The following is a 13,424-nucleotide window of genomic DNA, read 5'->3' on the forward strand; positions in this document are numbered from 1 at the left end:
ACAAAAATCCAATAAGAAGTTGTTGAGATATGAATTTTTAAGGATTAAACCAAAAATAGTGCTTAGAAGTCACTAGGGTCTAAAGGTTACTTAAGCTTGTGAGGGACAGGTATACAAATCCAAAGTTCTGCCTGACTGCGATTGAGGGCATCCTGGCTACAGGACCCAAACCTGAGGTTCCGCTGAAGAGGAGGAGGATTGTGGCGTTGAAGGGCGATGCATCTGTTTCTGCAGCAATCTGCTGCAGACCCTGCTTCTGAGGCCCAGGACTGGAGGGAGCACCTCTGGTAAGGGTAGGACTCCCAGATGCCAGCAGCACTGGTCGGATTGCAGAAAGTCTTTTGTGACCCTGGGATAGGGAGCAAGCCCTTGGGCTCACTCTGGGTTCAAGTGAGATGGGTCCAGTCATTGTCCTCAGCAGGCAGTGATGAAGGAATTAATGCTTATATAGCGCATGCTGTCACCCTACGGGTATCCTGGAGCTTCAGACTAAAAAGAATTGACCAGAATAGAATAGGTTGGAGCAGAAAATCAGGGAGAAAAGAGGTTAGACCCTAGGAAAGAGGCAGGTTTTAAGATTCTTTCGAAACTCAATCAAAGAATCAAGTTGTTTGAGATTCTGGGGTAGCTCGTTCCATAGACTGGCACCAGCCACATTAAATGCCCTCCCTCCCAACCTAGAGTGTTTGAACCAACCTGGGAATCGTCACTAGGCTGGCACTAGGGGAGGGAAACTGCTTCTTTGGCTGGTACTAAGTAAATTTTTCCTGTAGTGGGACTGGACCCATCTCCTGCACCGCTCTAAATACCAGGCAGAGTGACTTAAAGTGAACCCTTTCCTTAAAAGGCAGCCAATGTAGATCTCTCAGGGCCAGGGTGGTAGATGAGCGCCGCTGCCTATTAAGCACCAGTTTTGCTGCTGCAGACTGAACTCTCTCCAATCCCTGAATGATGTATTGTGGAGCCCCCAAATACAGGGAATTGCAGTAGTCCAGCCTGTTTATCACTGTACTTCTTACCACCAGGGAGCGCGACTCTCTTGGTAGTAGTGGGAGTATCTTACTTAACATGCGCATTAGGGAGAAGCACACGCTGGCAGTCTGATTTGCCTGTGACTCCATCTGAAGATTATCATCAATTAGAAACCCCAGATTGCGTACCTTGCTGACCGGAGTCAGTGGTTCCTCCTCAGAAGTACGTTTAAACTCAAATGGTAGATGTTTAGACATCCTGGCAGAGGAGCAGTACACCACCTCCGTCTTACCACCGTTAAATTGTAGGGAGTTTCTTCTGAGCCAGCTATTGTCCGGGTCATACATTGCTGGAACATGTCCAGAGATACTGCATGTTCTCCTTCTAAGGAGAATGCCAATTGTGTATCGTCCGCATAATTGACTAGGCTGACTCCAAAAGATTTAATAATGGGGAGCAAGAGCTGCAGATATACATTAAAAAGAATAGGACTGATCGCAGAGCCCTGTGGCACCCCATAGACTACCCGGGATTTGCTGGATGAAAACGGTGCCAAGGTTACTACCTGCTATATCCCTGCAAGATAGGACTGAAGCCATTGCCATGCCCGTACTTTCACTCCTATCTTCTTCAGTCTCTCCACTAAGATGGAGTGGCTCACCGTGTCGAATGCGAGAAGCACTAAGACAGTGGCATTCCCGTTGTCCGCTTGCATGCGCAAATTATCCAGCATGGTGGCCAAAGCCTTCTCAGTCTCATGCCCTGCGCGGAACCCAAATTGGTCTCTATCAAGCAAGTGATTATCCTCCAGAAAGCACCATAGTGTCCTACTAACTGCTTTTTCCAAGATTTTAACCAGATATGGCAGGAGAGAGATAGGTCTGAAACTCGCCGGGATTGACTGGTCCAGGCAGGGGTTTTTAATCGATGGAGTCGCCACCGCTTGCTTCCAGCATTCCGGGACAGTTCCTTCTTCTAAGGACTGATTGCAAATCTGCCGTAGCCAGGGAAAGGTTTCTCGTCCAAATGGCTTCCAGATTTTATGGGGGAGGGGGTCAAGGGGGGAGCCCGAGGACACACTGAGCGCCAGACTATTAAAAGCAGCATCAGTGAGGGTCTGAAAATTATCCAAGGTCCTTTGCTGTTGTGGGTCTTCATCCATCATTTGATCCGAGTTATCTTGACCATCGGTATTATTAGGATGAGAGTACCGACAATTTTGACAATCTTGTCTTGAAAGTAAGAGGCAATCTCATCATAGTTTTTGTGATGCTGCCACTTTATTATTCAGAAAGTTGGGGAGGAAAGGTCCTTAACGATCTTAAAGAGTGCTTTTGTTCCATTCGGCGCTTGTGTAATAGATGTAGCTTAGAAGTCCACCTTATACTTAAGGATGAGCTCTTTGTATTTCAGCTGTGCTAGTCTCAAGTCTTCCGTATCTTCCTCAATGTAGCTCTTTCTCCAAGTCCTCTCTGCCTTCTTATGGATCATTTGCACCTGTTTCAGTTCTTCATTATACCAGGGAGCCATGATTTTATTCCTGTTTTTTAGCTTCTTTACTGGAATTGTCTGATCCAAAATATCGGTTATATAGCTAGTATAGATTTTATAACTTTCCTCTACTGTCACAGTGGGTATAAAAAGGTTAGCATCTGGGGCGGACACATGGATTCTAGTTTTACCTAATTATGCCCATTCCTTGCCTCTCCTATACATCCTTGGCGGACTAGTTCAGTCGTCTGGACAGGGCAGCCTAATATTAAAATGAATTAAATGATGGTCAGTCCAATACTGAGGTATTATATTTAGAACCTTAGTTATAGATTGATTGGCGAACAGTAAGTCAAGAATGTGCCCCCCTTGATGGTTGGAATGTTCCACCAACTGTGAAAGATTGAAATGTGCGCATGTGTGCCTCAAATCTCTCAGATGGTTGCTAAAATTCCCGTCCTCCCTAAGATTGAAATCTCCTAGTATAATCATTCTGGAGTGTGCCAGAGTTAGGTTAGTGATAATGTTCAAGAGAGTTTGGTATTGCGTAGTACATCCTGGGGGCCTATAGCACAGCAAGGGCAGCTCAGCAAAGCAGATAAGCAATTCCTTAGAACAGTCTGTCAAAGCAAAGTGGCAATCCTTACAGCAGAGCTGTCTTTACTCCAACAGAGTTCTTCCCAGGTCCAGTAGTGTACCGATTTGTTTGGGTCAGAGCCCCAGTACTTATACCCAAAAGTGCCTTTGATTTAAGAGCCCTCTGAAGTGCACAAAGATCCCTTTCAACCCAGTCCTGTCTGCCAGGCTATCTGTGGGGCGCCACATCAGTGCTTTGTGTCTGGACAGTACACTATCTATTGAAGTGCAAGATTCAGCCCCTCCCATTCCTCCTTGCCCAGAAAGACCCATATAAATGCATATGAGTTCTTAAATGCTGCTGATGAGCCTCACCTTCCAGTGTTTGAGGCTGTCTAGAGGAAATGCACAAAGTGTAGCTGTCACCCTTCCCACACCTGTATTGGAGACACTGAGTAAAGTTTAAAGCAGAGAAATGTCAATTTTCTAAAAGTGGTATTTCTAAAATAGTAATGTCAAATCCAACTTTACCACTAAAGAGGATTTATCATTACCATTCCAAAGATATAAGACATGATTTAGCTACTCCTTTCTAATCAGGAAATATTGCTTAAAAGTGGTTTTAAGAATTCCCAATGCTAGCCTGTGAGAGAAATAAGCCGCACAGTAGTGAAAAACAAATGTAGCTGTTGGTGCGGAGCCGGCATTAAAGTGAAAACTTCGGTATGGAGCGCTTTTACAAAAAGAAGCATTTGTTTAAGTAGTCAAACAAATGTTTTATTTTTTTGTAAAAGCACCCTATGCCGCGCTTTCACTTCAATGTCGGCCACATCCCTTTCTTTAAGACACAGCTCGGCTAAAGAAAGGTGTGGCCACGATTAAAGTAAAAGCGCGGTATGGGGCGCTTTTAAAAATAAAATGCATTTGTTAAGCAGCATAGCTCAAGCAGAAGTGCAGCGCTGTGCAGGGATCCTTTTTAAAGATAAAGTGCAGCATCCATGATCAGTGCTGCGCTGTCCTGAAAAAAGGGTGGGTTAGGGTTGGCCTGTTGTGCCTGCAAAAGCAGCTAGATTAAAGACATTGAAGAAAATGATGCTTATGGACTGTAGCTAAAACTGACTGTGTGACAACAAGTAAAAATGCAGACAAGGCGCTACAAAGGCGGGACTAACAAGCCTACTAACAAATTAGAAGCAACCATTTAGAAAGGAAAGTTGCAGTAGCCAAATGAAAAGATGGGCGGAGCTTCAAGTCCATACCTTAATACAGTATGCCTCTCAGAGCAGATAATGCACTGCCCAGGCTCAACCTCACAACTGAGCAAAAAGTTAGGGGAGGATCACCATTAGGATGACAGGCCTAAAAACAAGTATGAGAAAACTAACCAAGCTAGAAGTATCTCTGAAACATTTAAAAATCACAAACCAAATAAAAAGAATTATCTTTCTCAAAGTTCTATATGGCCACGTGGATAGGGAAATCAAGGAGGTCAATTATTTGTTCATTGTTGTGAAGGCAACCAAAAACAGCAAACAAATTAAAATATTTAGCTGCAAAAAACAGGATCTCTTCACTTTTAAAATTGTAATTAAAATTGCAATCTATAAAATTTGTTGAAAAAGGTATCTGAATGAAATATCTAGCTGCAAATTGCTTACTTCAGAATCCACACCCAGGCTTGAGACTGAACCCATACATTTTTCCGTCAGACATCTGCGCATTGGAAGAAGTCGTTGTGCGACTTTATATGGATGACATCAACGGAGTCTATATAAGTCGCCAATTCCTTCTTTTCATCTCAGCAGTTTATTGAAATAGTGTTTTTTTTTCTTTAAATGTCTTCGGGGTTTAAGCTCTGTGGATCTTTTGGCAGACAAATGTCAGCTACGGATATCCATGCCATCTGTATGTGGTTCTTGTAGGAGAGTAGGGTCTGCTATCCTATGGTCACCACAAATTTTTGCTTTTTGCTTCACTGGTCTATGACTTAATGTGGCTGTGGGCCTGCTAATCAGACCCACAGCCTGCTGTTCTCTCTCTAAATTACAGCCAATGCACCCTAGGTGCATTACGAATTGGAACTGGTTCACCTTATTGGCCCCTGTAACAGTGTACCCTAGGTACCCAGGGCATAGGTGATTCCAAGGCCTATCAGGGGCTGCAGCATGTATTCTGGCACCCCTGGCCTTTCCTCCATATTTGACACAACTGGCTGATCACTCAGCTGGGGTAAGTTGGTGTAATCACCTCTTACTTAGATATAGTATCCCTATATCTAACCTTAAATTGGACACATATGTTCCTATCAGCCACTCCTATGGAAGGCCTCTTCAATCCTGGAGGCAGAGTGCTTGGAAATATGTGAGATGGTGCTCTAGCATGAGCTGAGCCTGACTGCAGCTGTCGGGAACCACTCCCTAAGCTGTTCCGGGATACTGCCATACCATATACTCTTAAGTGCATTATAATCCTCGCGGTTATATGCTAACTTTGGTTTGGCTTTATCAAAACATGTCGAGTAAGGTGTCATACGATTTGGAATACTATCCCCTCGACAGTTCTGTCGACGGGGATAGCATTCCACCCTTCTAGAGGGACACGACATGTGTGTAGCCTTAACCCTGTTAAAGTTAACCAGAGCCTCAGCATCACAAAATGGATGCTGCCACCACAGACACAAGTCTGACCTCCTGATGCTGGGAGTCCTTCCAGCGAGTGAGGCTTGGACAAAGGGTTTCCTGCCTTGGGAGGTGCGAGCACCACCCCAGACAGGATTTTGTGTATTGGGTAGGACAAGGCTGAATAGATTGAGACATGCCCGGGGCACACAAGGTGTCCCCGTGCATAAGCCAGTCCAAACCGGTCCTGGGACTTTCCACACCCAGGCCTGGCGAGGAGCTGGACGCCCCCCTTCCTGGTCCCACCCAGAGGAGGGACCTAGCAGGTGATCCACCCCTCAGATTGGGAATAAGAGTGGGAGCAGTGCCAGAGCACCTTAGATCATCCTGAATCAACTTTAAACGAAGAAGACGACTGGACTTCGACATTCTGCTGCACAGAAGACTGAAAAGAATCTCCCTTGTGGCCTAGGAGTGGCCACCCTGTGAACACGGGCACCAACCAGCGAATCGATGTCTGCTTTGCCGCCGCCTCCCGCCGGAGCCAGAGCCCAGAGCCTGACAAGACCCAGACTCCCAGACTTCTCACAGCCCGATCCACAGTCCCTGCAAAGAAGGGACCCGTGGAGGCACCGAGAGACATGGGACCGGACATCTTGGAAGACACCCGAAGAGCTGACTGCGCAGCATCAGAGGCACCCTCGACGTTGAGCTTTGGGGACTGAGAACCCCCACCACCGAGCAGCCCTTGCACCGAAGATCAGCCCCCCAGCATCTCCACGATCTGCGTGGGGCCCTTTTGCATTGTGCCACTCGACGCCTTCCCGGCCACTAGCCACGTGGTCAGCGGCCATCTTGGCGACGAAACCGAAGAACTACACTGCGGGTCTGGTTGCTCCAGACTTGCCCTAGCTCCTGTATAAAGGAGCACCCGCTCTGACCTTGCTGGTCCGAGTAACAAGCCTTTTTCGACTCCTGCGTGGCTTGCATTATCCAAGGCCTGTTTGCTTCAATCAAGTTGCCGACACCGCCAACAGCGAGAAGCCTGCGTGGGACAGCTCGTGGCCGACTCCTGGACGTCCTCGACCCCCGGTGTCCACGTGGCTGCAGAGAGAAGCTACACCTCAACGCCTGTTTGCACCCGACCTCGCCTGGTTCCAATCTGGTTCCACGGTAGTCACTGACTAGTGACTTTGAACATTGTCCCCTCTGCTTTCAGATCTTCAGATCCACCCTTGGATCCACCGGAACTCTTCACATCGAGCCGCCTGCAGCATCTTCAGCTCCAAGCACCATCGACCAGCGTGAGGAAACCTGACTCTACGTCGACCCTGTGCACCCGCTTCCTGTGGGTGAGGTAAATCAGCAACGCCGGTGTTCCTACACTGGTACTCACCTCTAGGGCCTGTGGCTCAAGTTTCAGCTTTCTAGGTCACTCGGAAGGTTCCGAACTAACTAACTTTCTAACTTTTACGCACCATAGACTTTGCATTGGTGAGTGCGTGCACTTTAAATACTGCACCCGAGTCCCGCGGGCCTTTCCCAACTTAGTCCCTGCTAGTCCCGAACAGCTCCAGCGATTCCCAAGGCCCTAGGCCTGTTTCCCTATCGATTGGTATCTCTTATACCACTTTCTTATTATATGGTTTAGGTGGCCCCTAGGGCTCATCCATATTGTGCAACTTTTGTATATTTTAAACTGTGTTTTGTTTAACGCTTGTGCTTCTGTGCTCATAAAGAGTTCAGGGGATATTTGTAGTTAATAAATATATATATTTTCAATATATATCTGTGTGGTGTCCTTTCATGTGGTATTCAAGGGGGTTGTGTATGGTAATACAGCTGGCTTCACATGCCTTTCAGAGTTTAGCCTAAGACTGCTTTGTCTACGTTACCATTAGGATAACTGGTCTATAAGGTTGACTTACAACCGATCACCATAAGGGTTGTTTGGACTGATACAAGGTGGTTCCAGAATTGGAAACATCATATATCAGGCCAACTTCTCACAGTTCTTCGGAGAACTTCACAATTCAGAGGAGTGTGGTTCCCTCTGTCTTCAGCCTAAGGCGTTGAGGGAGCGTCATTTGAAAATCCTAGTGGCGGCACCACATCGTCGTCAGTCCCTCTCAAGTCCAGAGATGTCTCGAGGAGCCATTCGCCATTGCACAGCCCATTGGGGTTTCCAACTTCAGCGCCTGAGTCTGTTCAACCATTGATGTTAGTGTCGTTGGTCAATGTCAAGCCCATTACTCTTTGACGTAGCAAAAGCGTCGGTTATTGCACTGTTAGAGCCGTCTACTTTAGACAACTCTTCCTACAGGAATGAGTAGTTTTCAAGGTGAAGGGGAAAATATAAGGAATCAAAACACTTTGCACAACACTGTCCTTCCTCCTGTAGAAGGAAATTGGTTGACAGAACTGGGTGAGGCTGGTGGAATTGAATTCTCTCCAGTTTTGGACTTAATTTCTCCACCTGGTAGTGCTACAGAGTTGAGTTCCTCTTGTGCAAGAGTGTTAAGGAGAGAAACTGTAGTCTTGTATTGTCAGCTTCTCTTGTTATGAGCCCCTATGTACCCCAATATAGGCCTAGGTACCTACATTTGTCCTACCCTCTTCTACATAACTACTCTGGCGCGGACCTTTTGCTTGTTATATGCCGAATAAATGTTGTGTTTTCTTCGAAAAATAGCCTAATTTATTATGCATGATGAAGAGAACTCCATCCTAGACGCTTCCCTGTCTGGATTCCGCAGCAACCACAGCACCGAGACTGCCCTCCTCGGCGCCACTGACGACATCCGTATGCTACTAAACCACGGTCACACCGTGGCCCTCATCATTCTAGACCTCATCAGCCTTCGACACCGTCTTTCATCGCACACTCTCAGCCAGACTTCACGACACGGGGATATAAGGAACTGCACCATGGTGAAATCCTTCCTCACCATGAGAACCAGCGGATCAGACTCCCTCTGTTCCTCTCCAAACCCACAGAGATCAACTGCGGAGTACGCCAAGGATCATCACTCAGCCCACACTCTTCAACATCTACATAGCCCCACTCGCCGCCATTGCCAGACAGCACAGGCTCAGCATTGTATGCTACGCCAACGACACCAAGCTCATCCCCTCACTCAAGAAAACCCTGAAGACACCAGACTCCGCTTCCAGGAAGGAAGGAAGAACGTGGCAGTCTGGATGAAAGACAGCGGTTTGAAGCTGAACTCAGAGAAGACCGAGGTCCTCATCCTCGGACCGTGCACCCCGCCTGGGACAACACCTGGTGGCCCCCCGCCCTCGGGAACCCACCCACCCTTACGGACCATGCTCAGAACCTTTGCATCATCCCGGACTCCTCCCTTTTCATGAACAGCCTGATCAACACCCTGGCCTCCACTAGCTTCAACTGCCTGCGCATCCACCGCAAGACCTTCAAATGGACCACCCCCCCCCCCCCCCCCCCTCGACAGCAGAAGGACTGTCACCCACGCACTCATAACCAGCAGACTGGACTATGGCAACACCCTCTACGCCGGAACCAACACAATGCTTCTACACACACTCCAAACCATCCAGAACGCCGCAGCCTGACCCGTCCTCGGGACACCGCGTCACAAACACATGACCCGACACCTACGAGGCCTCCACTGGCTCCCCGTCAAGAAGAGGGTCGCTTTCAAGCTCCTCACCGACGCCTACAAATCCCTTTACAGCAGCGGACCCAAATAACTCAACAAGAGAGTATCTTTCCACGTACCAAAGATGAACCTCCGCTCCACCGAGCTCGCCCTAGAGGAGGTCATCCCCAGAAGCAGAACGGGCGGGAGAGCCTTCGCCTACATCACAGCCAAGACCTGGAACGAGCTCTCTGTGAACATCAGATGCTCCCCTACCCTGCATGCTTTCAGAAAGGACCTCAAGACCTGGCTTAAAGACTGATCTGGACAGCGACTACATGTACCATTAAAAGTGGTGTGGATATCACACATTCTGCGGGGAGAGCTATGGCTCTAAAAGTTGTGCTGTGTGGACTTGCATAGGCTGCATCAATCTGGATTTTTGAGGCAGTCCAGAATAGCCTAAAAGATATGCATTTGATGGTGTACACTTAATTGGTGTACATGCAGATTCCGCTGTGCAGTGGTGTAGAGCATGTCGTTGTGTCAAAGACACCTAGACATATCTTTAATTGTTTAAATTCTTTCAGGAATTTGAAAGAAGGATTGTTATGATTGTATAAGTGGCAAATTCCTTTTGATGGCACACAGTGTGGTGCGCAATCCAGGTGTTAATGGTTAAATACTTCTGGTTATGTTATTTACATGTATCATCATCACCCTTATTTCCAACATGTTAAGATGAGAAAGGGTATTATGTGGGTAGTTATTCTAATTGTCTCTTTTCGATTGGAGTCCTATTCTTTAAAGTTATTACCTACTATCCTTTGATATATGTTCATCATTTCTGTTCACTGTTAGATGTGGAAGTGATGACTTTCTACTTTAGGTCTGTTGATGAGTCTCATGTGTGTATTGCTTTTCTGATCCTTAAGGGGTTGTTGCCTGATACACCTGTCATATATTTTTTTCTTTTCTTTGAAATATATATATATATATATATAATTCGCTCTGCTTGTGAAGTAAAGATCATCATTGGGGAGCTTAGAGTTGCCACTATGTCAAGTGTTAATTGATCTGTCTTAAGATATAATAAATTCATATAATTCAGTATCCCTAATACAGATATTTTGGTAATTGAAACGCCCATGACGTCTGTGTCTATGGCCTGCCTATTGTCGGAGAGGTTATTTAATTCATCCTCTTATTTCTTTTGTTAATGTATGACAGTGTCTGCTACATTTGTATGTATATGTTACATAGGATTATTGTAACAGTTGGTGGGGACCAGGAAGTTAACATTTTGTGAACATTAGGACACTTAATGTTTTTGCTGTTAATGTTTTGTCCTATAACCATTACAGTTTGGTGGCTGATCTACACATTCATGTAGACATTTGTTGGTTTATAAATGTTTGATTTGTTATTGTTTTGTTTTTCTGTGATTATGTCAGGCTGTTTTAGAGCTCCAGGAAGACATAGCTTACTGGCCGATTCTATTTGATGCTTTGCTTTATTACTCAGGATTTTTCTTCTGTTCTGGAGGAAATTTCCCTCTAAGAGTGTACCTTTTCTTCTCTATGAAGATATTCATGGATGTTTGTACCTGAGGAGAATAGGTGATTGCCTCATAACTTCTATTTTTATAGTAGACTTTGATGACTATATTAAAGGATCTTTCTTCTAAGTGACAACTATTTTTCATCATTCCTCTAACTCTAATTGTTTGTAGTTTGGATTCACACTTTGCGGAGTGTTGACTCTAGATGGGATATACAAGATCAGTTATATTCTTTTTATTCTATAACCCTTTACTTTTTTCGGTTTAGATTTGGGAGACTTTGGATATTTTGTAGATGGGTCCCTATTCATATAGTAGGGTCAAGTACTAACCTTGATTTTTTTTTTTTATAGGCTATAAAGGTTTCTTTTTCTTACTGACTATCCTATCCTATTCAACTTTATTATACAATTGTTTGGTGGTGGTATCTTTGGGAATTCGTATTACGCTGACATTTTGGATGGCTGCTGCTTTCCTACTTGATATAATGCCCACTACGGTTTCCATACTTTAAAGTATGTATTGTGTGACTTCTTTATTTTATATCTACGAGCTATACATTTTCTCTTGTTAATACATAGGCAGTTGTTTATTTTACTCTAATGTCCGAATTCTGGGGACATCCTAGGGGAATTAGTATTATCTCTAGGTGATTTTCCTCGGGATAGGACTGGTTCCATGCCAATATTTGCTATTGTTGTCTGCAACTCTTTTTAATAGAGCATTCGCTATGCTTTCTCACGGGTGATGGACTTTCTCTGTGGTTACAGAACATGTCTGGCTAGCATATAACTCTATATGGCAAAGAGGTATTGCTCAGTGACATGACCTACTGATCTGTGTTTCACAAGTTTCAATCAAGCGTTCGAGTCTAGATACGTGAGCAAATAGCTTTTTGTTTATAGGGTCATTTGGCAAAATATTGTCCTACTGTCACGGGTAAAGTTGTCCTCATGCTTTCAATGTCTTTATGACTTTTCTTACTGTGGTCCTTTCGATAGCGGATATGTTGGGAACATGCCTCGGTTTGGATCCCTTTAAGGGTTTAAATAGTTTTCTATTCATATTGTTAGTTGGCTTCTACTACAGTTTGTATTGCATTCATGGATAATTTTATTTCCATGCTTTTTAATTTCTTACGACTTATCTGTGGTTCCTTCCACAGGTATTCAATATGTAGAGTATGTTACTCCAGTATTGGAACTTTCATAGATTCACATGTTTGAATCATTCCCTGTCGTCGAGATGGGAGCCCCAGGTAAATAAAAATAGCAATGCAAAGCTATCATAAACTAGAAACTAGGCCTAGGCCCATTAGTTTTATGACACATCCACCTCTTTTTGTAAAAGAGACCAAATAAAACCCACTACCAATCGGAACAGCCTCACCCTTTAGAACATTCCTGAGAGAACCTCAGCCTTCACATTTTCTACTGCACGTTTTGCTAGGGAGTCTCCACTGAGCTCTGCTCAGTTTTTTCCTTATTTTCTACCCTTGAGATATTTTCAGCTAATTGTCTTCAGATTACTCTTCAACCTGTTTTTTTAGGTCTCGCCTGTCGATGCGCATGCGCATCGAGCAAGCGAGACTATGGCGGCTTATCCACTCTTTATCCACTGCAAGGAATCGTGGCGATTCCTTGCAGTGCCCGTGACTTTTAAGCTCAATGCGCATGCGCATTGAGCTTAAAAGCGCGTGCACGTCCGTCTTGTTTTACCCGCTCCGCCCCCTCCCCTTCCCGCCGTGTCGCATTTCTCCTCCCCTCTCCCCTCTCTTCCCTCCGTCTTGTTTGTTTATTTTACCCGCTCCGCCCCCTCCCCTTCCCGCCGTGTCGCATTTCTCCTCCCCCCTCCCCTCTCTTCCCTCCGTCTTGTTTGTTTATTTTACCCGCTCCGCCCCCTCCCCTGCCCGCCGTGTCGCCGTGTCTCCGATCCTTTCGCTTGAGGAGAAAATAACGGTAATTTACAAGCCAGTGTAATGACGCCACACATATAAACCAACAATTTCGCAAGAAAACGTCCAGCTCAGACTCCTGCAATCATAGAATAGACAACTAAATAGCACGGATCACAGACTCATTGAGGAAGTGGCCAGACCATCCTCAACTTAGTCACCAAACTGCAAACCCTACTCTCCTCCTCCTACTCTCCTCCCCCCTCCCCTTATCTGGCCTTCCCTCCGTCTGTTCCCTCTCCCCGCTCCGCCCCCTCCCCTGCCCTACCCCCCAGCAATTTGGCCTTCCACTGCGGCGTCAGGAATGGCAGGCGTTGTTTCGTCTTCCTGTGCCACTCGTGCTGCTATACCGGCCCATCGTCTGTCTCCGTCCTCGCCCCGTCGCTGTATCGCTCGTTACCCACGCTGCGTGGGGAGAAGGGGCAGGAGTTGCTTTTCGGAAACTCCCAGATCTCGCTACTTTTCTGTGGTCTTCATTTCCGCTTGGGTTGGGAACCTACCTTGCTGGCATACACCTCTTGGGGCACGGATTTCTTTCACCCATACTCTGGGAACGGCCTGCCAGTAGTACTGCTCACCCCCTTCAGCAGGCATTTTCCTCCACAGCACACGCAGAGGTGCTGGCGCCGCTC

General features: G+C 46.0%; 1 protein-coding gene across 2 annotated transcripts in view; it reads left to right on the plus strand.

Annotated features, from left to right (window-relative positions):
• Window positions 1-13,424, plus strand: part of LOC147668845 (serine/threonine-protein phosphatase 4 regulatory subunit 1-like) — a 365,836-nt gene that overhangs the window by 107,226 nt on the left and 245,186 nt on the right. The gene's annotated exons all lie outside the window — the stretch shown is intronic.

Source organism: Lissotriton vulgaris, unplaced genomic scaffold (genome assembly GCF_964263255.1).
Source record: "Lissotriton vulgaris unplaced genomic scaffold, aLisVul1.2 SCAFFOLD_271, whole genome shotgun sequence".
Taxonomy (NCBI): domain Eukaryota; kingdom Metazoa; phylum Chordata; class Amphibia; order Caudata; family Salamandridae; genus Lissotriton; species Lissotriton vulgaris.